Source organism: Crocodylus siamensis, chromosome 1, assembly GCF_052110815.1.
Source record: "Crocodylus siamensis isolate JL-2025a chromosome 1, ASM5211081v1, whole genome shotgun sequence".
NCBI classification, from domain to species: Eukaryota; Metazoa; Chordata; order Crocodylia; family Crocodylidae; genus Crocodylus; species Crocodylus siamensis.
Window position 1 is genome coordinate 157,913,237 of NC_143395.1, and position 23,524 is coordinate 157,936,760.

At 44.0% G+C, this 23,524-nt stretch overlaps 1 long non-coding RNA gene across 1 annotated transcript; it reads right to left on the bottom strand.

Moving 5' to 3' along the window:
- Positions 1-509: 509 nt before the first annotated feature.
- LOC149873546 (uncharacterized) lies at positions 510-14,948 on the bottom strand. The gene is made up of 4 exons (XR_016442292.1): positions 14,841-14,948; positions 12,489-12,784; positions 3,526-3,658; positions 510-3,271 (listed from the first exon to the last, which is right to left on the bottom strand). It is a non-coding gene; the product is annotated as an uncharacterized LOC149873546 (long non-coding RNA).
- Positions 14,949-23,524: the final 8,576 nt, after the last annotated feature.

Genomic DNA, 23,524 nt, shown 5'->3' on the forward strand with positions numbered 1-23,524 from the left:
CCCTTGAGGAGCAACCACTCTTCTTGAACTCCCCTCTCCCTGGGGTCACAGTTCCTTAGGGCCTCACTGACAAATCTCCTGAGCTTGTCAAAGTTGGCTTTCCTGAAGTCAAGGACTTCCATGTTGCTGACTGACTTGCCAGCTTTACAGCAGATGGTGAAGGTGATCAGCTCATGGTCTCTGTCACCCAGCTTCTCATCGATCACTAGGTCGCCAGTTAGTTCATCCCCAGTAGCCAATACCAGGTCGAGCAGCGCTTTACCTCTCGTTGGCCCGTAGACTTCTTGAGTCATATAGAGGTCATCCACGCATGAGAGGAAGCTTTGTGACCACTCGGATTTTGCTGAGTGATCCCCCCACGAGATGTTCGGGTAATTGAAGTCACCCGTGACAACCATGGTCCTGGAGCATGCAGCCTCAGCCAGTTCCTGGGTGAACTCCAGGTAAAGCTCTTGATTTTGCGTGGGAGGTCTGTAGTAGACTCCCACTGCTGTGTCCCCTGTGCCATGTTTCCCACAGATTTTAACCCAGAGGATCTCCAGTCTTGTGCTCTAACCTTGTGCTCTACTTGATCCCCTGGATCTCCAACTCATTTCCCTGGACAGATCTCCGAGCTTCTGCCTTCCTAGCTTCTCTGGACCTTGAGGTAACCTCCAGACCTGGCCACCCATAGCCCAGTATAGCAAGTTGCCTAGACCACCACATGTGGCAAAGGGGGCTTGGCATGGAGGGTAGAACATATCAGAAGGGTAGAACAGTATCCGTCAGTCTGGAGGTTGTATAAGATTGAAATATAAGCAAATAAAAGTAGAGACACTTGAAAATATAATTGAAATCCCTGAGGTTCTAAATTAAAGACTTTACATTTATTTTAATCTACAAAACAAGCTTTATAAAAACCTCTAAAATATAGACCCTTTCTCTTATGCATTAAGCTAAGATGACACTGCAAGCATTAACTGGGAGCTCCCAACAAGAAAATTCATGGAACTTAATTTCTTTCTTCTTTCTCAAATACTGTAGAGCTATAACTATTTAAAGTCTCATGGACATGTGATTTATCTTAGTCGTCTGCAGCATTCATTCAGCTGGCAGCTTGCAACATTCCAGCATGCCATGGGCTAAGCTGATTAGAAAATGTGTGTGTGTTCTTCTTCTCTTGTCAAATTTACTGAGGATAAATATTCATTCTGCTTAAGGAGAGAGCCAAAGTTTGGGATGATCCAATATGAATAGCCCCCATAATTCTGAGATCCTTCATGAGGTATTGGGCTGTGTTTACAGCATAATTACTTTGACTTTTAGGTTTAACAGTTCTCAAACACTGATATTGGCAAACAAGGAGGTATAGAATCCTGGTTGTATACCCATTTTAGGATCAATACAAGCATCACATAAGGAATCAAGTGATTTTTGAATGGTAAGCCCTCCCCACAGGCAAAATTCTTAAGAAGCATTGCATTGATTTTGATATAAAAGTAATTATACATATCAAAGATACAGATATGATATATGCCTGCCTAGCAGAAAAGAAAAAATGCTGCAAAGGTAACAGATGTTTTATCCAATATCAAACTGACAGTTTCATTTTGGCTCTACTGATGCAAAGGTGTAACTTTTGAGGAAATAATAATGTCCAGATGTTAAAGAATAAGGAAAAAATAAAACAAACACAGATTAAGAATATTGAGCAATTAAAGTGCAGGATTAAGATTCATGTGATTTTGATTCAACTTCCAGCCCAGCTGCTAACACATACTATCATGGGCAAACTGTTCCTGTATTTGTTAGAGGGAGGAAGACAGATCACAGGGTGGTTGTGAGGCTTACATAAAGAATATAGAAGGTATAAAATGAGAATGAGAATCAAAATGCAGAGTCTTATTGTTAGTAGTGAAATTAAGTAGTGAAGTAGAATGCTAATTTTCATAATCAATAATCTGATCATCAGCTCTAATCATAGCATATAGACAAATGATCAACAAAACAGTAAAAAAAGTGTAAGGCAGTAGTCATTATATACACTCATTGATCTCCCCTGAATTGTAGTATTACAAGTAGCAAATAGCTGGTCAGAAAGAATACCAGGAATTATTAGCGTATAACAGAGACTGCTTATGGGTTTGGGTAGTTATCAATTGCCTCCATATTAGCCAATGATGTATCTCCATGCTTTCATTTCACCTGCCTTCTCTAAGGAGTCCTGGGGTCTAGTTCAAGAGCGTTAAACTCAACTTGTGCCCTGGGGCTTCTTGCAAGCCAAATCCAGTCCAGAGCATGGGGGAGTGAGGGCAGCAGTAGCAGCTGTAGTTCTGACCTGGAGAACTGCAGTGACAGTGGCAGCAGCTCCAGCTCCAACCCAGGGCATGTGGCCTTATTGCTGTTGCTGTGTGCCCTGTGCTATAGAGGCAGCTGCAGTCCTAGCTCCAGCATGGGGCACATGGCAGAGGCTGGTGGCTGGGGAGGTAGAGCCATGGCAGTGGTGACAGATGAAGTAGCTGGAGGGTGACTGAGGCTGTGTCAGCTCTTACTCACCCTTCTGCCATCAATCACCATGTCCATTAGGTCCCAAGGGCCTGGATTCTATGGCAGATCAGCCCCCCCAGCCACATCCCCCTATTTCCAGTGGCCTGCCAATAATCTTGTGAGCCAGAAAGAGCAGCTTCACAGGCCAGATTTGGCCTATGGGCCCTGTGTTTGACATCCCTGTCTAGATGATCCAGCCTTGCAAAATAACTGAATTTCCCTCATTGCAGTCAGGAATCATGGCAGGAAAATAGGTAGTGAATCATTATACTTGCAAGAAAGGCCTTGTCTTAGAGACAGGGGCACAGACAACCATGCAGATATATTCTCCAATTTGATAATCCATCCTAATAAAACATTTTCCATTGGGTCTTTGCTCTATATTGCAGCTGGAAAGGGTCATTAATCTTGTAGGTTCTTTTGGTACAGCCTTAGAATAAATGTATTATGCCACCTGAATTTGAAGTGTACAATGAGCTAAAGATCTGCCTGTCTGAAATCAGTGATCCCTAATGGTAAGAAGGATGGAGCAATTACCAAGTGGTTTTCTGCCTGCAGGCTGATATGCTGGCTATCACTAGTTACTAAGTGAGGGTACTGTTCTTTCTTTATCTTTTTTTTTGTTTTTGTAATTGTAGGACTGGACTGTGACTTCAGAGCTCTAGTACCAATATTCTGCTCTGCTGCAGGCTTCTTGTGTGGTCTCAGGGAAATCACTCAGTCTCTCTGGGCCTTAGTTTCCCATCTGAAAATTGAAGATAACAACGGAGCTGCTCAGATTTTTGTTTTTCATTGTGGAAAACGCCAATGAAAATGAAAAAAAACAAGAGTTCTTATCAAAATTTTGACTTTCTGATTAAAAGTAACATGTCACTTATAAACCCCTCACCTGCAAATGGCCTGCATCACAAAATTTTCATTTGTGAACTTTTGATTTAAATTTAAATTTTGATTTAAAAGTACTGCCACAGCACAGAATGAGAGATGCAGTCTTGATACCTTGTATCTTCATTCTTCTTTATGGGTCGGGCTGCATCATAAAGGCCTGTCTTTTTTCTTGTTGAGATGCCTCCATGCATCATGTGAGTCCTTAGTTTTGGGCCATTATGGGAGATATAGCAGGATGTGGAGCCTGGAAAAGAAAAAGTGAATGGGGACATGAAATGCTAAATGAGATTTTCTCTTTGGCTTTTAGCCAAAAGTTTAAAGATTTTGCCTCATAAAATACAAAGACAACATGATCATCCTTCCTGCATTATGTGCCAGCCTGTTTATGTGCTCCACTTTGTGCCTAGAGTTGGCACCACAACAGTCTCTTGATGGCCCATCATATGGTTAATGACCTTCAAGGTCCTTGTTACATTTGTGGAAATATAAGCATTGGCCCTGTATTCTTCATATGACGCCTGTGCTTCAGGGCATGTTTGAGGTTTTTGTTATGGAGGGATCACAATAAGTTCAGTTGTCCTATTTTAGACATTCCTCTATGGAATTGTTAGTCAACTCAAGTGATATCCTATGAGATCCTGAACAAACTATTTCAAAACCAAACCAAAAGTTTAAAATTTTTAGAACTTAATATGAGTGAAATCCTACTCTCTCTCCCTCCCTGTCTATCCTTCTGTCTCAAAGCATGGGCTGACCTGGACTGCAGAGTTAGATCACAACCTCTAGACTTGGATTTTATGACTGAATAAATCTTTTCATTTCTGCTGGAAGCAACACTGGATCATTTCCTTTCATCTCTATTTCTGATCCTGTTCAATCTTGGATTTCTCAGAAAAGAGTCTTTTATGTTGAGCTTAAGGCTTTTTCCTTTATGTTTATTTTCTGATACTCTCTAAAAGTCTCATCCACTCCTTATCTGTCAAGATTAGCTCCAACTATCTTTTCACTTGATGACTGTTTAACTCTGTCTGAGATGACAACTTCTACTGTTAGATAGCAGCTGTGAGTGACAATTACAGCTCTTGGAGGGCTTTTGTTTCCTGTTGGGGGGGCGGTTTGTGTGGCAATTTTCAATTAAGCTGCAAGTGGTATCCTTTTCACTTTACCACTTGCTGCAATGGCGAAATGGTCTTACTTCCTTTCTAGCAATGCCAGCTCACTTTCCTCTGAGGATCTTTAAATATTTAAGGCATTTCCATCAAACTCTCTGTTCTTTTTGCAGATACATTCAGGGAACAGCAAGATCATTCATAAACTCCCCAATGGAGTCACAAAACAAATAAATCTGTTTGAAGCTGAATAGGTTCACAATGAGCCTGTACAAATGGCACAGATCTTGGTCGCATGTATGGGAGAAGAGACTGGTCCTTCCTACTTTTTATTTACTGCACCATAGGCACTAGGGTCTGATTCTCCAGTTCCTGGCACATTTCTGTTTTTTGTTCACTTTGCTCAAATATGACTGATTGCAGGAGGCTTAACTCAGTAGATTTGTCTTAAGTGCTTAGGTGGCCTGAACACCTCAAAGTTATTAACGGGTCTAATCTTTGCAACATGTTTCAGAGATAAGGAATTGAGACAAGGGATATATTAAAATGACTTGGCCTAGATTTCTCACAGGGCTTGTGCCTGAGGTAGGAACATTATGTAGGTCACCTGAGTCCTAAATACTGCGAGACCCCTTTCTCCTCCAGCTGGCCCCTCAGCAGTTGGGGGAGGTAGATGCAGGTGCATAACTCTACTGATTTGAATCACAGACTTGCCTCAAGATTCTTAATTTTTAGGCACCGCAATGCCTAAGTGTAGATGTTTTGAACACTGGGGGCCAACCTTTTTGGCAGGCATGCCACAAATCAGCTCCACACCCTCCTCAAGTCCCAGTCTAATCTTCTTCCCCTTCCTGATCAGCAGGAATACTGGTTTTCTCTGAAAAAAACCTGCAAATACTCTGATTAAAAAACCCCCCAAATTGCATTTTCCTGTGATTAAAATGAAAAACCACTCTATCTAGGTATCAGTTGAATACAATTTTTAGTGATATATTTACAATTTTAAAGCAATGTGGAAGTGCCTCAGTCACTATAATAAAACAGATTCTGAATACCTACTACGGCTGTGTGAAACGGCACTGTTCCGTTTCGACTTGAGTTTCGAGGTTTGGATGGAGCAGTATTTCATTCCATCCAAAGCCTCACACCCCACCCTGGTTGGGCTGCAGCCCCAGTCCCCGCACTACCCAAATCCCTCCCTCCCTCCCTCACTATGGGGGCCTCAATCCCCTCCCCCCACCAGACCTACTTGTGGGGAGTGGCTCTCCAAGCTGTCTGGTAGCCATGTGCATGTGTATGTGTGCATATGCACAGGGTACCTTTGCCTGTTTGCCCTTCTCCTGCTCCCCCCAGCCCCTTGCAGACTGGAACTCTGCCAGCCTGCAAGAAGAAACCCACTGTTTCCCATATGTTTCTCCTTAAAAGCAAATTATAGTTTCTGTTCTGTATCCACATCAGTCATACAAAAGAAGAAGTCACCCAGCATCCCAGGATGCTTTGCACCTCCTTTACAAACCCCTCCCTAGCAGGGTAGGCAGGCTAGCCTTGGCCAAAGCTGTCTGCTCCAGCCAGGCAGGGAAGCATACTGTAGTGCCCCCAGCTTCTGGCCTGGGCCACTGCAGGCATGTGGCTTCATTTCTGGAATCAAAAGTGAATGTCTGTTCATTTGCTTATTGGTTCCATCTATGTAGCTTAAACTAACCTGGGCAGGTTGAATCAATATAGCTTCAGGCTTTTTTACTGTTTGTGCTTAGGTACAATAGCGGAGTCTGCATAACTGTACCTGGCCATAAGTGACTTATTGCATATGCTCAGTCTGCATGAACATGCTAAAGCATCCACACATTTATGGAAAATAAAATTGCTTAACAGTAGCATAATTAGGGGTGGGCAAGAGATGCACCTACCCCAGGCACCAAGTTAGGAGGGGTGCCAGAACTTCCTCCACCCCCACAGTCTCCATGCCCCAGCAGCATTGTCATGCCAGGAACTCTGAAACAGTTCCCAGCTGCTGTTGCTTTAAGCATACATGGCAAAGCACACACAGCAGAGGCAGCTCAGCCAAAACTGTTTAGGATTTTCTGTGAGGCAACTGCCCTCTAGCTCCTGTTCTCAGAATAGTGCCCCCTCTGCTCCTGCTCTTGGAACCTGAGCCTGCCCTTCTCCCCATCCCACCTCCCAGCCCCACCAGCTCTCCAAAGCTACACCTTCCTTTCTCCTCTCTCTGCTTTCCTGCAGGGATTGTCCAGAGTGCCAGCTCTGCTTGTTACACCACTGTTGCTTAAGGGCCAAAAGCACTATTTATGTGGCTGGAAAACTTCCATTTAGGCACAAAAAGGGTAATAGAATTCCACCCTAAATGTTCATTGCACAAACCCCTTCTGGGCTGGTAGGTTTGAACCAGCATTTTCTAACTTTTTGTTAAGCTGCTTCTGATGATTTTTGGCATTTTGTCATATGTTGTAACCATTCAGAATATCTAAGGCTGGTAAACTAATTATCTCCTGCCCTTCTCTCTCTGACATAAAAGGATTAAATTTATCCCATGCCGTTACAGTTGGCATTAAGCATACAGACATGCTCCCTTTTAAGGAGAAAGATAGAAATCAGTGGCTTTTATTAAAAGGCTCTTTTCCCCCCTTTCACATCAGAATCTTCTCTTTTAATTTTAGAAGTGTTAGGTTAGTAATTCTGCCTATTTCCTATTCATTTACAATGTTTCTGTATTCTTCACCTGAAGACTGGCTTATGTTAAGGACCCAGCTTTATAACCCCCATGACAGCTCTCCCATTGAGTTCTGCAGCACTATTCTTATTATTGAACAACACTACCTGATCCATGTAGTGACAAGATTTCCATTCTGGAAAGGATTTTGATACATCTAAATCTGGCTTTGTTTTGATTAGGAGTGGAAATTGAAACTTTCAGAATTCTTTGGAAAGGGGAAATTGACATGATTTTTGACTCCAAAGAGGTCTGGCTGATTGGCAAACCAGGATGTGTCAGAGATGTATAGTTTGCTTCCCTGGAATTGCCCACATGTTGGCCATGGTTGCTAACATACTGGAGATGCTTGACTCAGGAGCAGTCCTGAAGTTCATTGGTCCCCGGCTCCTCAGATTTGCAGACCCTGGGAGCCCAGGGTGCTGTGGGGGTGCATAGCTTAAGGAACCAGAATGATTTCAAAACCAGGGAGGCTTCTGGAGGCAAATCTGTCTTGCCAGACTTTTCCTGACTGGCTCTATTGGACTGCATGTTCTGAGGACCTTGTAGACATGGGCTAAGTGCAGAAGACTCAGTTGGGTTGGGAGAGGTTAGATTGGGTTTGAAATGGCTAACCAATCTAATTTAGTTCACCCCAGATGTGGACCTTACACTCAGATCCAGTCTCAGTGACCGGAAGTCAATCGAAACCTGTAATTGTACAGACGTTCTACACACACAGACCAGTCTAAAATATGCAGAACCTGGTCTAAGATAGACTTAGATCAATGTAGCATCAGACTTACTCAGTCCAGGTTAAACTGGGGCATGGAACTTCTATACAGTTACCTGTGCAGCCCTGGAGCTGAAAAAGCCCAGTCACTGGCCCTAGCTCTGGGTCTGTGCTTCTCACAACCCCCCTGCCCAGCACCAAACTCTATACCCCCCACTGCCTGGCAGCATCCCCCTTCCTGAACGCTGCTTCAGGTGCCGCCAGTTTGATCAGTTTTCACTGCTGCCAGAGCCAAACAAGTAAGTATTGGTGGGGGGAAGGGCCAGAAGGATGGGGATGTAGGTTTGCAGGGGTGGGGTCAGGGGGATAAAAATAGCCCCTTATCCCCCTCAAGCCCCACCACAGGCCCCGTGAGTCCCCCTGATTGCACCAGACCCTCCTGGACCCCAGAAACCTCTCACAAATTGTGCCTGCCCCCCACCCCCTTGTGAATCCTATCTGCTACCCCACCCCCTGCAGATCCCGCCTGCCCCCCCATTCCCCTTCAGACAGTGTCTGCCCCCCATTCCCCCCAATCTCCCCTAGGAAAACTGCTTGCCCCCCAAACCCCCCCTGCAGACCCCATATCCCACCCCAAGCTTGTTTGTCCTTCTGATCCCATCAGTATCCTCACCACTCTCCCCATTCCAACTTAACTTGGGTCACTTGGCCTTTTTGAAACTGATCTAACCTCCCCTAATCCCCCAAATGTCTACACTTAAAGCGCAGTCTCACAAATTCTTATGACCTAAAATATAGTGCCTCTGAGTAGTGTTGCTAGCTTTGAACTCTCTTCTCTAAATGAAGTCATGATAGGTGCCAGCTCTGAATTGTAACCACACATGTATCTAAGGATCTGATCCTTCAGCATTTAATTCTCATGTCATCACAGCTGAAATCATTCTAAAGTTGACATTGCTTAGTAGATATGGTCATGTATTGCTGCCTGCTACCTACAGATGAGCCAAGACTGCAACATTTACCACCAGAGTTGGATTTTCATATATCAAAGGTTAAAAGGTGTTCACATCTAGCTTTTGTGGTTTGGGCCCTTTAGTGAAATTTAAAAGCAATCAGGTTCTCAGTCTTGAATCTCATCTAAAAATGGCACATCAAACAGCATGGTGTCCCCTAACTCCATGCTGGTGTACTAGCTTGGTACTTATTCAAGTGGAAGAATTCCACCCACTGGATCAAAACAGTCATCCCCATGTCCTGCAGCCCCTTGTTTTCTCTTGGAGGTCTTGCAACTCTTCTTAGTTTATGAGATTTGAAGAGATCACAGCTGGGGATAGGGCTGCGGGATGATGACAAAATAACCATCATACAAAATATACCTGAGGCAAATCAGCAAGTTATCAACATCTACCCAGGAACCCTTTCCCGCAGTGGGTAAATATTTGTATCTGTGAAGCTGTCAGTGTTCTGTTGCCATTTGGATGCTGTGTGCATATTGCAGTGAGTGACATTTGATTTAGAAACAGCTTGAGCGGGAAACCAGAGTGATTCACCTGCCGGGACTGTGTACCACTTTTACATAATGAAACCAGTATGGAATCACAGTAGCGAAGGGCTCCTTTCCTTTCAAAACTCTTTGTGCCCATTGACAGCAATAATGATGCCCACTCCAGCTAACATTTGTGCTTCATGAAAAGAAACCCTGACAGAGGCATGGCTAAGCCATCAGTCACAGTTCCAAAGGCATTGCCTTGGTTTCTAAGCAAAAGATTGCTTTGATTTAGAATTTGTAGCAACTGATAAGCTAATGCTCCATCCAAAATTATTGATTGTAGTTCTATAACAGAGTCATTTGCAGTATAATTGTTTATCTGTTAACTATTACAGTGTTGCCAACTTCCACAATTTTATTACAAGTCTTCCAAAATCTGGGGCTTACCTTCAAGCACTAATTACTACATCCATTTGACTAGAAAAGACTTTTCACTTCCATTAAAAAAAAGAAAGAGTATTTTGGCAGTGTGGATGCAGGGAAAAGCTTGAAAAAGTGAATTCAGATAAATGCCCCAGAAATCTAAAAGCAATAAAAAGAACCCCAAATCTTATTGTTGTTTTAATTTGTGATATCTAAACTCATTGAAACACTGACTTTTGCCACTACAGTAGTGACCACTGTGTTTCAGTTTCTGAACTCTCCTGCCAGGGGACACACTAATTCGAAGTTCACCTTCCTTGGCTCCCTTACAAATTCCCAGCTTTGTGTAGAAATGCAAGACCAGTCTCATGATTTCTCTACACCTTTCTGATAATTTTTAAAGAATTAAAACATTTCTTAAATGTTAGCTTTAGAAGTTCTGGTATCACCTAAGGCCCAAATACTATTTTGCCTAAAGGTGTCTATAGGATAATGTAGCTAATTTTCAAGACCCAGCTAGACAGCTTTGAGCAGTAGTTGGACTAGATGATCTCCTGAGGTCCCTTCCAGCTCTCATTTTCAATGATCCTATAATGTACCGGCACAAATTCAAATGCAAGAGCAGGCTAGTGTGTTCTTATTTCACTTTGCCTGCCACTCAACCTATCCTCTCCCCTGCCCCCCGCCAATTATACTTACAGGGACTTCCACACAGTGACACGCCTATCCTGGTAGAGCAGGTTTGCCCCAGAGCACCCACACTTTTGTCCATGTAAGCAACAAAAATGCTTTCTGTCCAGCTACATTTAGATTCATATGTTGCACTTCCTTACCTTTAGACAAATGATGATTTGGGCCTAAGGCCCCAAACCTATTTCAGCTCTAAGTTGTTTGAGTGAAATCACTTCCCACTTGACTCAAATCCCTGAAAAAATGCTAACAGATCTATTTTCATAACATACCTTTCATTGATGCCTTAAGGCTAAACCTGCCAAAAGCAAAAATAACAATGAAGGGTGCTTGTACACATGATGGGGGTTTAGTTCTCAAGGTTTTATTCTATGCCCCCTGAATTAAAATCATGGGGGATAGAATAAAACCATGAGGAAGAAACCATTTCAATGTTTCTGTCATGTTACAGCAAGGAGCCCGATCCTTTTTATTTATTTATTTATTTTTTGGGAGCTGGAGCCTGCCTGCAGCCCTGAGCTGTGGGGGACCCCAATCCTAGCCTCCGTGGCAGTAGTGCCCCCAGGGCAGCCTGGGTGGGCTGCTAGGTGGCCAGGTGCTGCCCCAGCTCAGAAGGACCCAATCCAATGCTTTCCCAAGCCTGCCCATGCTTCTAGCACCCATGCACCATTCCCACCACCTTCTCCAGCTGCCAGCAAACCCAGCCTACTCCTGCCACCTTCCCACACTGCCCCAGGGGCAAACCAGCCCATTCCCAGTGGGCCCCAGGTGTCCTTCCATGTGCAGGAGTTTGCTGAAGGCAGAAGTGGCAAGGCACCCTGTGATAATGAGAGCTGGGTGCATCTGCCCAGCCACCCAATGGCCACATTGGGCCCCAAGGGAAGGAGGTGGGGAAGGATGAGGGACCCAAGAAACTTACCCAGAGGAGAGGGAGAGCCCAGACCAGCACAACATATGGCACCACAGCTCCACTCTTTAAACACACTGTCTGTCTGGCTGGGAGGCAGCTGGCCAATGACATCAGCCCCGTGTGCCACCATGCAGGGTTTAAAAGCACTAGAGAAGAGCTGAAAACAGGCAGGAAGGAAGCACATGCTCGGCAAAGTGAACCTTGCAGCATTAGATGCTGCAAGGTGTTGGAGCAGTAAGGGACCCACAGGAGCTGGGTCCCCACCAGGGCAGTGACAGGGGGCAACTGGAGTTCCCTGATCAGCTCCCATCTCTGTTGCTCCTCAGCCTGGAGGGGAGGACAGGAAGAGAGGCAGCTCATATCTTTTATTTTGGTTTTTGTTTTGCTCTCTTTTTTTTTTTTCATTATTGTTTTGAGACCCTCCAGGTTAAGTAGCCAGAACCATCTCCCTGGCAAGGAAAGACTTGACGAGATGAGCCCCTAGAAAGAGCTCGAAGGCCAGTGGCGAAGAAGATGCCAGATGTGCTCATGCTATAGCTGTAGGTGAGCCAATGCAGGAGCAAGCTGCACATCTTCAGCTGACATAGAACAAGCCTGGGCAGTGAGACAAGGCAGTGACAGAGGTTGGAAAAGTGCTGACACCACAGTTGGTCAGTGGATGGCAAGTAAGGGAGGGCCCAGCCCAGGGACTCGCGTGGTTATTCATCAGCAGAACTGTGGGCATGACAGGCATTATCCTTTTTTTTTTCGTTTTTCAGTGGAGCCTGCCTGCCTCTCCTATGGCTGGGGGATGAGTTGACAACTGTATCATTGCAATTTTCAACGTTGCAAACTGAACTACATAGAGATGTAGTTTAGTTTCAACGATGCAAACTCATTTATAACCTCCAAAACTCTTCCATATATACAATGTGATGCCATTAAGCCACACCAAGTAACATTTTCGTCACGTGCACGGTAATGGTGTCATGTACAAGTGCTCAAAATCCTCAAAAGGAGGAGAAGGACCCACTCACCTTTTGCATTAAGCCATTCAACTTCCACATTGATGCTTTTTCAGGATACAAACAGGATGGAATTAAGTTGCATTTAAGTGTCTAAGTATCATGTATATGCCTCAGAGGTGAAATCAGATTGGAGCGTAAATGCTCAGTGCTGTGAAATGCTAAATGAAAATGCAGACATCAAGAGGGTCCCTGTTCTGAGGAGATTACAATTTGCAGCTGAATATCTGGATCAAAGGAATTAGAAAAGAAAGAAACCTTTGGCTGCTTATCGAAATCATTGTGTGATCTTTTGTGAAGTTGTAGCTCTGAAAATGAAAGACAAGAAACATAGAAGAAACGAAGATAAGAGTTAACCTCTTCCTGAATAGCCTACCATAGTACAATCTTTTATATTTTGAAACTAGCTTATATTACTTTTATTTCAGGTATCAAAATATTAAATGTTTTATATGGGAAAGTCTATTTGAGAGAGATCCTAAACACAGTGACTAATTTTGTAACATTCTGCCTCAACTGGAACAAAAAATTACCAGGTTTTACCCCGCAGATGAGTGGAAAGACTCCTCTTTATTTAAAGACACAGTATCCAGATAAGAGAATAGAAATGTTTTCTTTCATTTTTTCATCTAACTCACCAAAATACAGCAGTGCTATCTGGATAAAGTTTGATATTTTTCTAAAAATTCTTTGATCTGTATATTCAAAGGCAAACTTATCTCAAGACTTCTACTTTTCCTGGTATTACCATGCCTGGAAGTACTCCCAAATAGCTTTCCTCCTTGCATTATTATAGTTAAAGTTACAGACTGCATAGGCAAAAAGACAACTAAAGGTAAAAACATAATCAAAGACCTAGTCCACACTACAAGGCTTTACTAGTAAAATTTAAGTTTTTCTCAGCATAGCCTCGTATTCATCTTTACTCACTTTTGAATTCTGTCAACCAAAACCTCAATTTGTGTTCCACCTGAAACCACCTCCCTGACTCTTTTGCACCCACATGATGCTTGTGAAGACACCACTGGAACAAGCAGTTCTTGGATAACAGTTACAAAATACCTGTCCTCACAGCACTGACCACTCTGGCCAAATTAGTGAACTTTTCTGTCCGGGGTCACGGTGACTGGAAACCCATTTGAAATTCTTTGACCTCTTTGAAATTCCCAGTGTATTCTAGAAGCAAGGATTTCTTAGGGTGATATTTTTTATTGGACCAACTGGGCCAATTTCTGAACCATGACAGGTACAACATCATGCCTATACACTATCAGACTATTCTAGAAATACTTTTCTTTTTGCAAGCCCACCTTTGTAAGCCTCATTTTTAACATGCAGTTATGGCTTCAGGGCAAGTCACTGCTAGAAAATATTCAGGTAATCCTCACGCTGTTTCCTGGTCGAGGAAAAAAATCCTAGTTCTACTTGGCTTGAAGGGTGAAGGGGTAGGATAAACATAGCTACAGCATTGCCACAAGAATAACAATGCTTATTTGTGTAACCCACTGGCATGCTAGGCCAGGTGATATGCCAGATTCTGGATCCTCAGGGTGCCAGTTGTCCTGGGAACCCCGTCAGGCAGGTCTGCTGACTGAGGTATCCCTTGGAGTGGTGTGTCCCTCAACCTCACTGCCCAAGAATTTAAGTCCAATAAACAAATGGGTTTCTTTATTATACACAACTATATTCTTTTATATATAAAAGAAATTATTAATCAAGAGAAATTATATATATATAAAATATATAAATAGTTAATAATAAAACCAAAAATTTGAATTTACAATTCCAACAAGAGAGGAATAATTCCACCACACAGGGTGGTCCCACTTACATCAAACAACCTCAGTGATTACATTCACCTGGTTATAACACTTTAAATCAGTTCCCAACCCCCATAACCCAGGTTGATTTCCCTCTGGTCACACTCCCCTTCTCATAACAATAAATGGCAACACAGCTTTAGCTATGATCCAGCACTAGGTGGCAGAGGTGAGGTTTTTGCTGCTCCTGGGAAAGTGGACTCTTTGCTCTTTCTTGGTAACTCAGCAAAAAAAAAGTCTCCAATTAGCCACTGCAGGAAATAGTCTTCTTTTCTTTAGTTTCCTTCTGAAAAATACACCTCCTGCAAACATTTGGGGTTAAGTGTCCCCTCATACCCATGCAGATCTGGTATTCTCACAACCCACTCCTTTGGGCTCTCTCCTCCAGCACCTGTACATGCAGACAGGGGATTCCCTCTGCAGGCCTCTGTCCCTGCAGTACAAGTATTTCCAGTCCAAACAGAGGACTTCCCTTTGCAGATCCCTGACCAGGCAGCTTCTCCCAGCTAGCTTACCAACCCCTCCCCACTCTTTCCCTGGGTACCTGTGTCCCTGATTGCACAGCTCCAACCTTGGTGGGGAATCAGCTTCTCTGGGATGACTCAGGCTCTCCTGTGTCCTGAAGTCTGCTCCCCAACAAGCCTCAGCTCTGTTCCCTCTGCCTGGGGAGAAGGAGGGGCTGTTTCTGGCCCCCTCTCCAGGCTTGTGTAGCTCTTCTACACTTTCTCTCTCCAGCTGCTTTTCCCTCCCCTAGTTTGCAATGGGGGCTCTGGTTACAGTTCAAATCCTCTAATAAAAAGAGTGCATTGTGCACAGCATACCCTCCATTTGGAAAAGCTATTCTGCAAACTTTTTGCTGCCTTTCTTGCAAAGTTCTTAGGCACAGCTCACCCACTCAGCTTGTAGCTAAGCAAGCCTTTGCAGCTGTTACATTTGGATATTTCAAAAGAAATACTGCGGCTGGAATGCGAACCAGAGTCAAACAAAGGGAAGTGAACTCTGACAGTACTCCCAGAGACAAAGGAGTCCAACAAAACATAAAATGTGTCTTCCTTGAGCTGCTGCTACTACGTGGAGTTTGATACAATACAGGCAACCCCTGCTTAAGGCTGTTTCACTTAGCGCTATTTCGTTATAATGCTCACGGTCACCATCTTGGGTCATTAAAAACGGTTGTGGTCGCCATCTTGAGTCATCAAATACTTTCAATTAAGAGCACTAAGCGGGGGTTGCCTGTACTGAAAAAGAAGGTACCCCTGATCTACATGGCATCGTAGAACTCATTGAAGGGGAAAACATGGAGGATGCAGGGACAACAGACAGCTAGGAGCTATTTGAGATGCAGGTGTACTTGACCTGGAGAGTATTTGTTAGAGAAAAGGGTTCTGAAGACCAGACTGAATTTAATTAGTTTATTGATTATGACAATTAAACAACAGCAACATAGATGATATATTACCCATTACCGGGTTCGCGCAGTGCTGGCATTTTATGGAGCAAGCTCAGCATATCTGCCTAATATTCCAATATTTATAGCCTCATTTACAAAAAAAAAAAAAAAAAGACCAATAGGGTATTTCATAAACCATTAGAGTTTTACAGAAGTTCCATCATGCAAACTAGATTTTGAAGGAAGCACTTCAGTGACCATACAAGCCTGCAGATGTCATGTCCCATTCAGCTGCTGGTGAGGAGGGTGTGCTTTCAGGACATCAACAGAATTATCTGCCTAACCCTGTTTTTTTAATATGATACCTCCTGTCTTTGAGGAGCATATGGTTTGGTACCAACTTAGTACCAGTAAGAGCATAGTGGGAGTTTTATGTACAACTTAGCATAAATACATGGTCTGAATATAGGAAAGTTGATCATCAATACTTCAGTAATATGTGAGTGCTTCTGTAATCCATTGCTTACAGCCTTCTCTACTGAGGGGTAAGTGTGTAGTAAAGGGAGGGAATCCTAGGTTCCAGTCCCTACTATCAGAGTTATTGCTGTTTTGTATCACTGTTTTTTTAATGGATGACTTTCTAATATAATGCCATATTTTGTTGCATATAACATGCCCTTTCCCCACAGCTGCTGGAAACTTTAGTGCTCATTATATGCAAGACATATAGTAACAGCCATTTTTGCCAGTTACCTGAAAAAGTATCAGTGAAATCTGCATGTGCCAGCAGCATGATGGCAATAGGAGGTTGCTGCTGCCCCTGTGCACCAGCAGCTTAGCTGTGTCACTATGCTGCTGCCTGTGTTAATTATGAATTGTGAATAATTTCCATGCTTATTAACAAAAACCATCAATATGTAACTTAGACAACTTTTGTTTTTTCCAGTCATCTTGACTTTTGCACCTGAGAGAGGCCACTATTCTATTCAGCAGTCACTGCCACAGCCTCTATTAAAATTCTACAATACTATGCAACAGCACAAGTCAATCTAATGCCTAATACCGTGTGACTGGCATAACATTTTCCAGGTATCTGACATAGATCACCTCTTCTTACAACACTTTCATCAGTAGAGCTGTCAAATGGTACAGCAAACAGTTTCTGACTACTAAACAGGGGAAATAAGGCCATCTGGATGGGTTATCCCATTTTATGTGCACCTTTAAACATCCTGGTTTACTTGTCATTGTGGAACGTAATATTTACCAGAACATCATGAGACCTCAGTTAAGTTAAACTTCTCTTTGAAGTCAGTAAAATAAATGGGTCTTTTCGCAAGGTACAGTGCTGTTCTGAAAAACTTTCTTCTGGTCAGAACAGTTTCCTTCCATTTCTTTGACAAATTTTTGCCTCAGAGAGGAAGTGAGAGGCCTCAGTTCTAAAATTATTTGTGGAAACTGGTACTATGCTGCTACTTTGTGACATTCATTATTCAGGTTTCTGAAATGCAGCAAAATCACCCTCCCAACTTCCATGCTTAGGGCTGAAATTTGCCCCAAAGCAGATGGCCATCACATGGAACACCCTAGGTTCCAGTCCTAGATGCCTATAAAAGGGCTCATAAGTTTAAATTCTATGCTTGCATTTATGCACCTTTATGCCAAGAGATAATTTGGCTCATAATGTCCCCTATTTGTAAGTGCTTGCTTTCCTAAAACTGGAAGTTTAGAAACCTGACCTGATCATCACTGAAATAAATGGAAAGATACCCATTGACCTCATTAAGAGTTAGATCCAGGCCCTGGTTGTCTTACAATTCTCTCACCAATTTGGTAACTTATTTTAGGCATTTAGGTTTGAATATTTTCAACACAAAGGCACTGTCACATATTAAAGCAGAGGTTTTCAAGGACATCTCCGAGTTAGGAACCCAACTTAAATTATATTAATTCATTTTGTGTAGAAATACACGGAAAAGGCTGCTAAAATAATTCTTTATGTAAAGTTTTCAATTCTTGTTGTTTTAAACACTACAGCTTTTCACCAATCCCCCTTGCCAGTTCTTCACCATTCTTCATCTAAGTTTCGATCTTGGGTGGTTATTTCTCCAAGTGAAACTATTATGGAAATTAGCCAGAAATTATTTGTAATGATAATCAATACTATACTTGAAACATCATATAGAGCAGAGAAGTGTGCACAAAAAGCATACTTCTTCCTACTCAATGCCTTCCTGTCCTCCTGGAATTGAGGTAATAGGCAGCATCACTCGCTGGGTGACTAGAGGAGCACAGGTAAATTGCACTCTTGTGCAGCAGACCTAAAATAATGTCTGGAAGCACTGGGTAAAAGTTGTTAGTGAAACTAAATTCTGTGGTAAAAGATCTGTTTCAAGTTAGGTTTTCAATTTTCTTTCCCCCCTATAGAGCTCACTATTTAGATAACAATTCACTTGGCTGTTGTGCATCCAAAGAAATAAGCAGCTCAAGAATCAAAAAGATGATGAGGCTGCAGGCTCTGTCACTCCAGTGGTTGGGAGATATTAATCTCTCAACTTCATTTTACAAGTAAAAATAGGCACGTCTGTCATCTGCTCATTAAAATAAAAGCATCATCTTTGTTCTTGTCTAAAAGATGAAGCTAACATTTCAATCATTTGCTTTCCTTTTTTTCTCTGGTTTTTGTTTAAAAACTCTTTGGTGGATCATCTCCTCTGATAAGGAGTCTGGGTTCTAACAATCAACAAATGATCATTTCCTGTGATTTACTAATACCATAGTGATTGATTTCTTTGTAAGTGAGATTAGATTTTAAGAAGAGTGCAGGGCCTTCACCTCTTCACCTGCAGGTGGCAAATATAGAAACAAACAATGGAGGAACTGAACAAAACTTAAGGAGTTAAAGGGGGAAATCCAGTTTTCAAGACTAAGTAAATTACTGTGGATGAATAAACTCTAACTAGCAAAAATAATAAATATGAGAATCATAGGAAATTATGGTTGGAAGGGAGCTCTGAAGAACAGCTTGTCCAACCACCTGCTCAAGGCAGGATGGTCCATGACTAACCCATCCCAGTCAATTGTCTGTCTAAACGTCTCTTAAAAACTTCCAACTGTTCTCAAAAACCTCCATTCTTTATCTACCTTTCAGATTCATAGATGCTTGGGTTGGAAGGGACCTCAACAGATCATCGAGTCCAACCCCCTGCCTAGGCAGGAAAGAGCGCTGGGGTGAGATAGTTTCATAGTTTCTAGGGTTGGAAGGTGTGAAGGGTCCAGAGCTGGCGAGCCACGCTCATGGTCTTGGTCACAGTGGTGCGGCCGGGTGGTGGCAATTGGACACGGAACAGGTGGGATTAGCGGCGGTAGAGTTCTGAGCGACACGGAAGCTGGGGGTTCTTTTAACAAAATGGGTTTATTGACTTACGCTTGGAAGAGCGCAGGTACGGAGCTTCTTCAGTTACAGTAGCAATGTCAACGCACAACAGAGGGACCTGTTGTCCCACGGGGTTCACCGACAAGCCCTTGCTTTCTACTCCCGGTGCCAAAGCCTGGGAATAGGTGCGGCTGCCTGTCGGATAAGTCCCAGGGATGGTCAACAGTTTATTAGCGGAGGAACAAATAATGAAACACAACTGTAACTCATTGAGGTTCACCGGTCCACGGAGCGGTCAGGTAGCCGAGGTGATTGCCAAGGTCTGAAGCCAGGTAAGTCGAGCCGAGGTCGTAGCCAAAGTCCAAAGGGGTGATCTGGAATCGTGGTCGAAGGTCCAGGCGAAGGTAGGTAAGCCAACAGGTCAATACAGTAACCGAGTGAATAATGCAAAACACCAGACGAGGGAGGAGACCGATAGGCCCGAGGGCCTAACTGGAAGACAGGCCCTGAAAAAGATCAGCCTCTATCTCCAGCTATGTGGGTCTCCCCCCGAGGGAGGGGCTCGCTAAACTTTTATGAGAATTTGGTGGCCAATCAGAACGCTCTCCGCAGAGAAATTTCTAGCCTGATTACCTCATGTCAGGTTCTGACTGAGCATGCTCTCAGTCAGAAGCTGACACAGTCTGAGCATGCGTCTGTGGGGAAAGTAGGTCAAAAATGATTGACAGGCCCTCAGGTCACCCAGGGGGCAAAAGCTGGGTGAGCCTTGGAACTTTCCACTTACAGAGTCCAATATACATGTCAGTCTCAATCTTCTGTGTTGGCAGCATTTAATCAAAATTTTGCTCTGACAGAAGGGACCTGAGTAGATCATCTAGTCCGACCCCCTGCCATGGCAGGAAAGAGTACTGGGGTCAAACGACCCCAGCAAGGTGTTCATCTAACCTCCTCTTAAAGACCCCCAGGGTAGGAGCCTGCACTACTTCTCTTGGAAGTTGGTTCCAGATCCTAGCCGCCCTGACTGTGAAGTAACGCCTCCTGATATCTAACCTAAATCTACCCTCTGCCAGCTTGTGACTGTTATTCCTGGTCACTCCTGGCGGTGCTCAGGGGAACAGGGACTCCCCCAATGCCCGCTGATCCCCCCTGACTAGTTTATAACAGGCCACTAGATCCCCCCTCCGCCTTCTCTTGTGGAGGCTGAACAGGTTCAGGTCCCGTAGCCTCTCCTCATAGGGCCTGCCCTGCTGCCCCCTGATCATGCGAGTGGCCCTCCTCTGGACCCTCCTCATGTTGCCCACATCCCTCTTGAAGTGCGGCGCCCAGAACTGGACGCAGTACTCCAACTGCGGCCTGACCAGTGCCGCATAGAGGGGGAGGATCACCTCCTTGGACCTGCTCGAGATGCATCTGTGGATGCATGACAAGGTGTGGTTGGCCTTCCTGACTGTGTCCCCACACTGCCGGCCCATGTTCATCTTGGAGTCAATGATGACTCCAAGAATCTTTTCCGCCTCTGTGCTGACAAGAGGGGAGTTCCCCAACCTGTAAGTATGCTGACGGTCGTTCCTCCCCAGGTGCATCACTTTGCACTTGTCTGTGTTGCATCCCATCCTGTTCTCGTCTGCCCACCCTTGTAACCTGTCTAGGTCCAATTGTAGTCTGTTGCTTCCTTCTAGCGTGCCCACCTCCCCCCACATCTTAGTGTCATCAGCAAATTTGAACAGGGTGCTTTTCACCCCCTTGTGCAAGTCACTGTTGAAGATGTTAAACAGTGCAGGCCCAAGGACCGAGCCCTGCGGAGCCCCACTGCCAATGTCCTTCCAGGTTGAGAAGGACCCTTCCACTACCACCCTCTGGGTGTGGCCCTCCAGCCAGTTGGCGACCCATTTGACTGTGTGGGTGTCAACACCGCAGTCCCCCATTTTCTTGATGAGAACGGGGTGAGAGAGAGTGTCGAAAGCCTTCCAGAAGTCCAGGAAGACTATGTCCATTGCTACCCCTGAATCTAATGATTTGGTGATCTGATCTTAAAAGGCCACCAGGTTGGTCTGACAGGACCTGCCACTGATGAACCTGTGTTGGTTGCCCCTAAGCATGCAGTCCCCAGCTGGCCCCTTGTGGATGTGTGCCAGAATAATTTTCTCAAACAGCTTGCCTAGGATCGAGGTAAGATTAACTGACCTATAATTTCCCAGGTCTTCCTTCTTCCCCTTTTTGAAGATGGGAAGCATGTTGGCCCTCTTCCAGTCTTCTGGCACCACACTAGAGCAACACGAGTGCTTGTAAAGCCATGCCAGGGGTCCTGCAATGACCTCGGCCAATTCCTTTAGAACTCTAGGGTAGAGATGGCCCCAGCCAGATGTCTATCCAGCTTTCTCTTAAAGACCTCCAAGGTAGGGGAGAGCACCACCTCCCTTGGAAGCCCATTCCAAATTTGGCCACCCTTACCGTGAAGAAGTTTTTCCTGCTATCTAGCCTAAATCTGCTGTCTGTCAGTTTGTGATCATTGGTCCTTGTTATCCCAAGAAGAGCCCCGGTAAACAGAGCATCTCCAATCCTTTGCTGTGCCCCCCTAATGAATTTGTAGGTAGCCACAAGATCACCTCTCAGCCTTCTCTTGCGGAGGCTGAAGAGGTCCTGGTCCCTCAGTCTCTCCTCATAGGGCTGATCCTGTATGCCCTTAACCGTATGAGTGGCTCTCCTCTGGACCCTCTTGAGTCTATCAACATCCTTCTTGAAGTATGGCCCCAAAGCTGGATGCAGTACTCAACTGTGGTCTGACCAATGCCGCATAGAGGGAAAGTATCTCTTCTTTGGTTCTATTTGTCATGCATGTGCATGATGCATGTTGAAGTGTGGTTAGCTTTGCTGATGATTTCGTCACACTGATGACTCATGTTCATCTGGGAGTCCATTATGAATCAGAGATCCCTTTCTGCTTCTGTGTAGATGCGAGGGTCACTTCCCAGCCAGCAGGTGTGCTGGATATTTTTACATCCTGGTACAGCACTCTGCGCTTGTCCCTGTTGTACTGCATCCTATTGTGTACTGCCCACTTTTCTAACCTGTCTAGGTCTGCCTGCAATTGTTACCTACCCTCTGGAGTGTACACTTCACCCCACAGTTTAGTATCATCCACAGACTTGGAAACAGTACACTTCACACCCACATCCAAGTCACACATGAAGATATTGAAGAGTACAGGTCCAAGGACCGAACCCTGCGGGACCCCACTACCCACATCCTTCCAGGTCAATACCGACCCATCTACTACCACTCTATGGGTGTGACCGCTAAGCCAATTTGCCACCCACTGGACCATGTAAATGTCTATGTCACAGCCTCTTAATTTATTTATGAGAATGGGATGAGATACTGTAACTAAGACCTTGCTAAAATCTAAGAAGACGACATCCGCAGGTTATGGGGAACCTGGTGCTAGATATTTGATAACTCATCAGAAAATCTCACTCTCTCAGCTTTTCTTAGGCCACTAGTCATCGTTGCACTCTGTTGGACTCTTTTTAATTTGTCCACATCTTTCTAGATGTGTAGGGCCCAAAACTGGTCACAGCTCTGACAGGTAAGGCCTCACAAGTGCTGAATAGAGTGGAAGAATCACTTCCCTTGATTTTTAAATGACATTATGGTTAATACAGCCCAATATGCCATATGCCTTTTTTGCAACAGGAGCACACTGTTTTCTCATATTCAGTTTATGGTGCACTGTGAGGTCCTTTCCATAGTACTGCAGCCTAGCTAGTCATTCCCCAGTTTATATGTGTGCGTGCATTTGTTTCATTCTAAGTGCACTTATCCTTGCTGAATTTCATTTGATTAAATTTCAGACCAGTTTTCCAGTTACCAAGGTCATTTTGAATCCTAGGCCTATCCTCCACATAGCATCCTCCAGTAGCTCCATCCAACTTGGGGTCATCTACAAATTTGCTTAGTATGCACTCAATCCCATTCTCTGAATCATTAATAAAGACGTTAAATAATACCAGGTCCTGGAGAGACCTCTGGGGAACTCTACTTGGTGCCTCCTCCCAGTAGACATTGCACAGTCTTCTCCCTGTAAAGGAAGGAACCTATTATCTTGTCCTTGGGTTAGATGTGCTACTTTCTTCCTTGCACTGCTACTTTACTTAGGTATAATATCAGGCTTCTTGCCATCCCAATTCCTGGTTCTACAGGCTGTGCAAGAAATATTAATATGCTGAAATTCACTCCTTATCTACAAAAGGGACAATGGGAGGTTGGTTCTGAGGAACAGATGATTTGATAACTTGGTTAATGATGCAAAAATGCTTTGCTGTCTGTAGCAGGCTACAATTAAAATAATCTGAATAGAAGAGGAAGACAAAGTGGAATTTACTTACTTATCTGCTGCCAGGATGTGGTGTATCTAAGCTTGTCAGCTCTCACAAACTAAATGTGATCATGTTGGTCAGCATTT